This window comes from Schistocerca piceifrons, unplaced genomic scaffold, assembly GCF_021461385.2.
Source record: "Schistocerca piceifrons isolate TAMUIC-IGC-003096 unplaced genomic scaffold, iqSchPice1.1 HiC_scaffold_905, whole genome shotgun sequence".
Lineage (NCBI taxonomy): Eukaryota > Metazoa > Arthropoda > Insecta > Orthoptera > Acrididae > Schistocerca > Schistocerca piceifrons.
This window is the reverse complement of record NW_025729174.1, coordinates 121,220-131,792: the sequence shown is the minus strand read 5'-3', so window position 1 is coordinate 131,792 and position 10,573 is coordinate 121,220. Positions and strand designations below refer to the sequence as shown.

At 42.6% G+C, this 10,573-nt stretch overlaps 2 non-coding genes across 2 annotated transcripts; both read right to left on the bottom strand.

Annotated features, from left to right (window-relative positions):
• Positions 1 to 257: 257 nt before the first annotated feature.
• Trnat-ugu lies at positions 258 to 332 on the bottom strand. Its single transcript has one exon. It is a non-coding gene; the product is annotated as a tRNA-Thr (tRNA).
• A 365-nt stretch (positions 333 to 697) lies between these two features.
• Trnat-ugu lies at positions 698 to 772 on the bottom strand. The gene has a single exon. It is a non-coding gene; the product is annotated as a tRNA-Thr (tRNA).
• Positions 773 to 10,573: the final 9,801 nt, after the last annotated feature.

Genomic DNA, 10,573 nt, shown 5'->3' with positions numbered 1-10,573 from the left:
AAAAGATTGCTGTATAGTGTGGCAGGTGGCAGTTGACGCTAAATAACGAAAAGTGTGAGGTGATCCACATGAGTTCCAAAAGAAATTCGTTGGAATTCGATTACTCCATAAATATATATGACGGTAGTATCGGTTCCCGAAAGAACAGTTACCGTGGATGACCATGCACCTTTGCTAGAAATGAAATCATAATTAAATGGACACCCTAGCTGCAAACAGGCGTTCATGTACTTCATTGGGGACATGTTGAAAATGTGTGCCCCGACCGGGACTCGAACCCGGGACCTCTTGCTTACATGGCAGACGCTCTATCCATCTGAGCCACCGTGGGCACGGAAGATAGTGCGTCTGCAGGGACTTATCCCTTGCACGCTGCCCGTGAGATCCACATTCCCAACATGTCCACACCACTACATTCGTAGTGCGCCTAATAGATGTTTGCCCATCATACTCATTACTCGTGGCAGATTAATCTACCAAGTCCCGTACGAGTTCGGGCACAGCGTGTGGGTTCGAACAAGAAGGTCAATGGCCGGGCAGCCATATTTTAACTATATATGACGGTAGAATCTGTTCCCGAAAGAACAGTTACCGTGGATGACCATGCAGCTTTGCTAGAAATGAAATGATAATTAAATGGACACCCTAGCTGCAAACAGGTGTTGATGTACTTCATTGGGGACATGTTGAAAATGTGTGCCACGACCGGGACTCGAACCCGGGACCTCCTGCTTACATGGCAGACGCTCTATCCATCTGAGCCACCGTGGGCACAGAGGATAGTGCGTCTGCAGGGACTTATCTTTCGGGAACATATACTACCGTCATATATAGTTAAAATATGGCTTCCCGGCCATTGACCTTCTTGTGCGAACGCACACGCTATGCCCGAACTCGTACGGGACTTGGTAGATTAATCTGCCACGAGTAATGAGTATGATGGGCAAACATCTATTAGGCGCACTACGAATGTACTGGTGTGGACATGTTGGGAATGTAGATCTCACGGGCAGCGTGCAAGGGATAAGTCCCTGCAGACGCACTATCTTCCGTGCCCACGGTGGCTCAGATGGATAGAGCGTCTGCCATGTAAGCAGGAGGTCCCGGGTTCCAGTCCCGGTCAGGGCACACGTTTTCAACATGTTCCCAATGAAGTACATGAACGCCTGTTTGCAGCTAGGGTGTCCATTTAATTATCATTTCACTCGATAAATAGTACAATTCTAAAGGCTGTCAGTTCAACAAAGTACCTGGGTGTTAAAATTACGAAAAACTTCAGTTGGAAAGACCACATAGATAATATTGTGAGGAAGGCGAGCCAAACATTGCGTTTCATTGGCAGGACACTTAGAAGTTGCAACAAGTCCACTAAAGAGACAGCTTACACTACACTCGTTCGTCCGCTGTTAGAAAATTGCTGCGAGGTGTGGGATCCTTACCAGGTGGGATTGACGGAGGACATCGAAAGGGTGCAAAAAAGGGCAGCTCGTTTTGTATTATCACGTAATAGGGGAGAGAGTGTGGCAGATATGATACGCGAGTTGGGATGGAAGTCATTACAGCAAAGACGTTTTTCGTCGCGGCGAGATCTATTTACGAAATTTCAGTCACCAACTTTCTCTTCCGAATGCGATAATATTTTGTTGAGCCCAACCTACATAGGTAGGAATGATCATCAAAATAAAATAAGAGAAATCAGAGCTCGAACAGAAAGGTTTAGGTGTTCGTTTTTCCCGCGCGCTGTTCGGCAGTGGAATGGTAGAGAGATAGTATGATTGTGGTTCGATGTACCCTCTGCAAGCACTTAATTGTGAATTGCGGAGTAGTCATGTAGATGTAGATGTACTAGCCCACGGCCACCCCTCCGATGACACATAAAAAGTGATTCATCCGACAATGCCACTTGTCGCCACTCACTGTAGGTCCATTTGCGGTACTGGCTTGCAAATTCCATCCCTCGTCGCCGATGAACAGCAGTCAGAATGTGTAATAAAAGTATGTCATAGTACACATAATTATTCTACTTCTGTAATAGTAGTACTCAGATTTTAAATGTAAATTTAACTTCAGTTTCATAAAGTGCATCTACCACTTTAAATAAAATTCTGCTTTAAAGTAGTCCTAGTTTTCCCACAAAAATTTTAATTCCAAAATTAGGATAGCAGAATGTGACTGCACTTCAGCATATTCTGTTAACAGCAGAGACATGTGTCGAGAATCTTAGTAAGACTAGAAGACTAGTTTAAGCCCAGCAAAAGAAATCTCCGTTTACTCACTCCAGAAAAATATAAAAGATACTATAAAATCTTCACTCATATTAAACTGCTTTCAATCATTTACAGGAGAATCCACAGAATCTGATGTTTCTAATTAGTATCACAACGAAAGTTTAAAAACCAAATGCCACTTGTGGCATCTGCAGATAAATTTTTAACAGTTGCATACCAATTGGGGGGGGGGGGGGGTCAGTAACGGACGCCAACGATGTTTTTAGGCTAAAACTCCTGTCGTGTTCAGTATTTTATTTAATAAATACATGAAATTTGTCATAATTATAATTGCTACAATCGACAATAAGAAAAGCTTTTGGTTTACACTCATTGTTGGGTCACAGCGATTGTTATAAGCCGGCCCGGGTGGCCGAGCGGTTCTAGGCGCTACAGTCTGGAACCGCGCGACCGCTACGGTCGCAGGTTCGAATCCTGCCTCGGGCATGGATGTGTGTGATGTCCTTGGCTTAGTTAAGTTTAAGTAGTTCTAAGTTCTAGGGGACTGATGACCTCAGAAGTTAAGTCCCATAGTGCTCAGAGCCATTTGAACCATTTTTTGATTGTTATAACTGAAGGTGTAGCTGGTCAACAATCACCACTCGCAGTCAACCGGTAAACAGTGTGGCGAGTGGAAGGTAATATCTTTGTGGCATTTGACACAATGTACAAGAAGATGAAATTGACAGATGACGAAATTAGAAATGTGCTTGAGAGTTCAGACTATGAATTTAGTGGTGAACCATCCGAAAGCTCAAGCAGTGAAACTGAATATTTAGTCATGGAAATTCCAGATCAAGTAGTTTCTGACAGCAGCGAGTTGGATGAAAGTGAGCAGGGTAAGTATCGATTTTTATTACTTTTGCAGATATTTTGGAGTATATTAGGATGTGTGTCTGGGTAGAGTGCTTAGTTTCCTAGTGTTCGGTTCTGGTTTAATATTTTTATAGATATTCAACCAACAAGAAGACGACCCAGGCCGATAGCACAAATTAATCAACTTGAAAAAGACATGGTGGCCCCGTCAAGTATGATATGGAAGAGAAGCTCTTACGTAAATCAAAGAAGGAGGTCTGTTGCTAACGTAATGAGAACCCCGAAAGGAACTAAGCCAGGGATAAAACCTGATACACCAGGTTTAGCTTTTCCCATGTACTTCTATGATAACATCCTGGATTACATTTTGATGTCTACCAATCAAAAGCTTGGAAATCTTAGGGAATCATGCGAAGATATTTCCATAAAAAATTCGAAAGTGAAGAAATTGTGTCAGCAATTGGAATTCTATTGAACTGTGGAGTCCATAGACAGAACAAGGACAGTTTACGTGATACATTTAGTAAAGAAACCTTTCCGATGTTCCGAGCTTCATTTTCGGAGCATAGACTGAGGCTCTTACTGAAGTGCTTGCGTTTTCATGATGCTCAAACTCGAGCAGCTAGAAGACAGACCGACAAATTTGCTCCTATCAGGGATATATGGAACATGATAGTAAATTTCCTGAGTTTTATAATCCTAGTGAGTCAGTCACAGTGGATGAAGAACTTGTGACCTTCCATGGGCGATGCCCATTCAGGCTATATATTCCAACAAAACCAGGAAAATATGGAATACAGGTGAACATGTTATGTGATTCAGATACGAAATAGTGCATCGCTGCGGATCCCTACGCTGGAAAGCACGCTAATGAGAAGAGTCATAACAATGACCCTGAAATAGTTAGAACATTGAATGAAATGTCTAACTTGAAACAATCTGCAAGAAATGTTACCATGGACAGAAAGTTCACTACCGTTCCACTCGCATCTGATCGTTTGAAAAAGAAAATAACTACACTTGGTACTAATCGAAGTGACAAACGCCATGTTCCTACAGAACTCCGTCCTGTTTCTCTAAAAGCTACACCGGGAACAATCGATTTGCCTTTAGTGATGATGCCACTTTTGTCAGTTACGTGCCTAAGAAAGGAAAGATTGTCACAGTATTGTCAACCCAACATCATGATGTGAATGCGACGGAAGAGAAGAAAGACATCATCCTATTCTACAACTGTACAAAGTCAGGAGTGGATACATTCGATAAGTGTGTAAGAACGTACAGCTGCCGTCGAGCAAAGCGTCGATGGCCAATGGCGGTGTTTTTCAACTTGATTGACGTTGCAGCATACAGTTCATACGTTGTATTTCAAGATACACATAAGGAATGAACAAATAATTACCCGACAAAGAGTTCTGGAAGAAAGAAGTACCTGAAAGATCTTACTCGTGAACTTTGTAACCTCAACATGAAAAGACGCGCTCAAAATGCTGTAGGTCTACACTCAAAATACACTACAGCGTTATCAACTTTTGGGTATGAGTGCTATCAAAATCAAGGTGCTCTGAGCAGAGGAAACAACGTTACGGAGTCGCGACGGAAAGTAACATGTGCAGCTGTGCATAATCTGCCAAAGAAAGGACACTGTTAATTATGCGCCCGAAGCAAAGACCGTAAGTATATGAAATCTTGCACTTCTCGCAGGAAGTATATCTGCTCTGCACACATCAAGAAAGAAGAAGTAGTTCGTATTGTAAAGTGTTCTGAATGTGAATCTGAGTTATCCTTGTAATTGTGAAATTAATACAAATAAATGTAAAAGAAACTATTTATTTTTTACTAAAAATGTCCCAGAAACCCTTTCCCACTAATAATAATCAACATTTTAATCTTCTACTCTGCCAAAATTATGGAAATACATAAGTAATGTGATTTATCCTAGATAGAGAATGTGACCCCTCCCATTGGCGTTGGCCAGTGTAACATACAGAACTGGTATTTAACTGTTAACATACACTAAGCATAAAGAAGGCAAAACACGCAATTATCATAATGTGTAAACACAGTATCACATTTAGCAAGCATGATGCATACATTAATAAGAATTTTATCACACTGTTCTGAGAGCAAGAAGTACGTAGCTTATAGCTCACACGAAGTAGCATCCCTCAAGTAAAACTCATTAATGGAGAATGTACAGACAAAACCTCTCTATAGTATCCCAACACTGCTAGCAGTAGTAATTGACTGATCACTCCCACAGCTCGGCACTCGCAAGACATGCAGTTATTACGAAAATTTGTTGAACACTGACAGTATGAAACAATGAGTGAGTTGTACTGAAATTAACAACTAATCAGAATTTCACTGCAGAAGATCATGCCAGAGTAAGCCAAATTTGGAACTGGTTTACACTAACAGGAATTAACATTAAATGATAGAAACTGCAAGTAACTGCACATCACACATCAGAATCTACACTACTATACAAAGACAAGTCGTTGTTGAAAGCTGTTATCAATATCTCAAAAAGTACTTGCCCAATTTATTTAAAATTATCACACCATACTGCAATAAACATTCGAACGTACAAAGGCTACAAATTTTGTAAAAATATGTGGTATATAAGTGCAAGTACGATGTAATGTGACAACGTTATTCGTAGTAATCGTAAATAGTTCTTGGCTGATTTACTTCCTATTTTGATATGATACTCTAATAAAATACATATACTATATAAATTATCGAAGTTTCCAAGTTGTCAACAAAAATCTCGGAACGACCTTGACCACTTTACTTCCAATTTTCACATAATACTTTAATATGCTCAACCAGTTTATGTACTTCTGTAAGATTTGTTGGCTGACAAGTCGCACGAGGCACTTCTAGTCCCATCACAGCCCAAACACGTCGTCGCCTGGAGACAAGTCCGAAGATCGTGCTGACCCGGAAAGTCGCTACATACCTTGCAGAGCACGGTGAGGTTCACGGGAAATTTGCAGGTGAGCATCATCCCTTTGGAACAACACATCCCTTTCCTATGGCAAGAACTGCAAAAGAACGTATCTAACAACATTCTGCACGTACCGAGATGCTTGTTAGAGTCCCCTCCAGAAACGCCAGAGGTGAATGAGAGTTGAAGTTTATCGTATTCGAGACCATAAGGGCCGGGATTGGCCCAATGCGTCTTGGACGAATGCACTCTACAAGACGGTGCTCACCAGGTCTATGTCATGTGCGGAAACGACCTTCACTTGTGTGTGGGCAGAATCTGCTCTCATCGCTGAAGACCAACAGCGCGCCATTCTATCTTCCAAGTGATCGTCTGACGGAACCAATTCCGGCCGGAGTGGCCGTGCTATTCTAGGCGCTACAGTCTGGAACCGAGCAACTGCTACGGTCGCAGGTTCGAATCCTGCCTCGGGCATGGATGTGTGTGATGTCCTTAGGTTAGATAGGTTTAATTAGTTCTAAGTTCTAGGCGAATGATGATCTCAGAAGTTAAGTCGCATAATTCTCAGAGCCGTTTGAACCTTTTGAACGGCACCAATGGAGCCGTGCACGTAGATGCTGTGGCGTTGGTGAATGATGGGCTAGAGGTGTGCGTGCCCATAGTCCCACTACTGAGAACTGATTGGCAACAGTTCGTGTTGACACGTGTGGATTCACGAGCCCTCTTATTTACGCTGTGTTAGCTGTACGATCTGTCACTGCTGCCCTCACAATATGACGATCCTATCAGACATCTGTGCTGCGTGGACGCCCAGAACCTCGTCTACAGGTGAGAGAATGTTCACATGACCTCTGATACCAGCACCGTTGCACAACTGCTACAACACGTCCAACTTGTGTGGCAATTCTCCGAAACGACCATCCAGCCTCTCGGAAGGCCACTACGCCCTTTCACACTCGCCCAGTGGGCTATCGGAAACACGAGTTTCCCTCCGTGGCAAGGTTGCCTGCTTGCTCCACACGTTCGTACCACACTAAACTTTCGGGCTGTGAGCATTCCCTATTAAACGGTAGACACAGATGGAGCTCTGATGGCTATGACACTACGCTGTATGTTGGCGGATGACGTTGAAACCATTATCAGTACATCTACTTTACTCAGGTGGCAAATGCCGTCATCGGATCATAGCCGACGTCGTCTTTCCTCCATGCATTGCTGCCTGTGGAGGCTACACTAAGTACTAAAGTTGGTGTTTCGGTATGGGTTGATTCCTAGTACCTCATATATACGAGGGTTGGAACTCAAATAGTGGCAAATATTTATTCATAACCGATACAAAAGAGTTACATGTTTGCACCTGTCACTGTCCTTCAAAGTAGCTACCAGCGTTGCACAGAACCCGTCGCCAACGATGTGGAAGGCGTAGTATACCGTTAGCAGAGCTTGCTCTGCTGATGGTGTGAAAGGAGCGGTCTACTGCCTGTCGAATCTCTGGAACAGTTCTGAAGCGAATGCCACGAAGTGGTTCCTTCATCTTCGGAATCAAATCAAAGCCACAAGGACTTAACTCCGGGGAATATGGTGGATGGTACAGTACTTCCCAGTCCCATCGACCGAACAGAGCAGCCACAGCTAGCGCTGTATGCGCCCGCGCATTGTCGTGCAAAATGATGGGTGGGTTACGCGGAAAGTGTTGCCGCTTCTTTCGCAAAGCTGGCCGCAGGTTATGATCCAAAAACAAACAGTAATACTGTGCATTGACGGTGGCATTCGCTTCAGAACTGTTCTCGAGATTCGACAGGTAGTAGAACAGTCCATTCGCATCATAAAAAAAAACAGGCTCTGCTAAAGGTATACTACGCCTTCCACATCACTGGCAACGGGTTCTGCATAACGCTGGTGACTACATTGAAGGACAGTTCAAATGGTTCAAATGGCTCTGAGCACATGGGACTTGACTTCTGAGGTCATCAGTCCCCTAGAACTTAGAACTACTTAAACCTAACTAACCTAACGACATAACACACACCCATGCCCGAGACAGGATTCGAACCTGCGACCGTAGCGGTCGCGCGGGTCCAGACTGTAGTGCCTAGAACCGCTCGGCCACCCCAGCCGGCTGAAGGACAGTAACAGGTGCAAACATGTAACTCTTTTGTATCGTTTGTGAATAAATAGTTGCCACTATTAAAGTTCCAACCCTTGTATATGACTGAAGGCGTCGACGTAGTTAGCGAAATCCTCGAATATTTCTTGACCGTTGTACTTCTTGAATCAAGACTAGAGTAACATTTGGACAGACACTGGTAACAAAAATTTCGAAAAGTTCTTGACCGATTTACTTCCAATTTGTACACGATTGTTGACAAATATCTCGAAAATTTCGTGACAGATGTACTCCAAATTTTTACACATGCTCTTATTAACATTCGGAAGGGCATAGGCAATATTTTTTGGAACAACAACGTACAGGAATTCTGTTAAAACAACTGTGAGGAAGAAAATACTGAGCTACTCTGTGCTATGAAAGGGTGTACGTGGTGTTTATTTTTCAGTTTCTTTTGAGTGCGATAACAGGGCATTTAAACCATTGGACAATTAGTTTCTCCCCTATGTATTCTTTCTCATTACATATATAACTTTAAACAAAAATTGTATGCGCAACTATTTTGTTTCTTTCCTCGTAGCCGGTTATAAAAGAAAATAGGAAAGTTCTATTCGTGGCTGTGGGCTTATGATTAGAATACTATTACGGAATGTGATCATTCGATACATTGTAGTCTTACTCATTTGCTGATTAAAACTATAGGAAATTCTATTGTTGAAGCTACTACCCTCACATAACCAGCAGCTCGACAGGCCTCTCATACCCCATATACCAATGATTAGAACCGATTTACCGAATTATTTCAAACGATTTCAGTTCCCAATCAACATTTCATAAGCTACAACAATACACAAGGTTCAACGTTCAGGGGATTGCTAAAGGGACATAGAGAGGGGAAGGAGGAGATGAGCAAAGATAGGACGGAAGAAAAGGTCGAGAAAGGTAGTGGGAGAAGGAGACGGATAGAGAGTGTGGGGGGGGGGGGGGCAATGGACAGAGAGAAGGAAGGAGGAGCAGGAGCCGCGGGGGATTAGCCGAGCGGTCTCAGGCGCTGCAGTCATGGACTGTGCGGCTGATCCCGGCGGAGGTTCGAGTCCTCCCTCAGGCATGGGTGTGTGTGTTTGTCCTTAGGATAATTTAAGTAGTGTTTAAGCTTAGGGACTGATGACCTTAGCAGTTAAGTCCCACAAGATTTCACACACATTTGAACATTTTTTTTGAGGAGGAGGAGATACAGAGAGCGGTGAGGAGGTAATCAGGACTTACAGTATACCCAAATCCCATACATATTTAGCATCTGCAAATCATTGAAATGTTCGTTAGTATTCAAAATGAACAAAATCCTGGCAAAGGGATAACAAATTTGCAAGTGGTGTGCACTGATAAGCAGATGATTTAACTTCTACCAAGTATATCTACCTTGTCCTGGTAATGTCTTGCAAAAATCCAAAAACAGCCCAAACAACACATCTACTAAGAGAACCAGCATAGATAAAAGAAAATAATTGTGTATGACGAGCACACCCTACATTTAATTCGCAACGGAAGCATTTCTCGCATAATATAGTAACCTGGATAATGATGAATATGAAAAGTTTAATCACAAGATCAAAATAATTTTATAATGTGGTAATGAGGGACTTACAGTTGTTCACTTTACAACACGATGTGGACCCAGTATGGTAGTCATAATAGTCAAACAAGAATGACAGAATTATTTCAAGCAATACGACTTGAAGTCATTTGAATGATTTACAGCTTGAAATGTTTGAATGTGCATGGTTTAACAACGGTGATTAAACACCTCTTGATAAGACTCTATGTGAAATAGCTTAAGAGACATTCTGTGGAACCAGTCAGAGCGGTACACCAAACAGCGTCCGTCGTCATAACAGTACAACTTCATTGCTTCAAAAGTCGTGCCCCGGTGGCTGACTTAACAGAGCGATCGTACACATGAGACTACACATGAGAGCTGCAGTTTGGAATGTAGGCCTTAAAGACCACGCACACCTCGCAGTGTTTCTATCTCCCATCTGTCGTCTTATAAAGATGATACTGTCCCTTTTACTGCAGAGCATGTGCTCAGCCATGGCTTTGTTTATGAATTGGAGCAGTGAAGGTTATGATTACAGTAAAATGAGGATCCCCTTCTCGGTGAAGAGCACTTCAGTACAACTAAAGAGATGCGTTATTTTATTCCGAACACTAAGTCTTCCCACAGCATCGTTACCACACGAAAGAGTTACAGCAAATGACTGTATGACATATGACTAGTGTAAATTGCTGCCACATAAATCCAATAACGCTTAACAACACTTTTTGAAAAACATTCTGAGCAGTGAAACAAGTTACGCATGCTACAGCTCTCGCTTTTAACAAAATTTAGGCTCGTGACCACAGGTGGGTTCGGCCATTAGATACGTGATC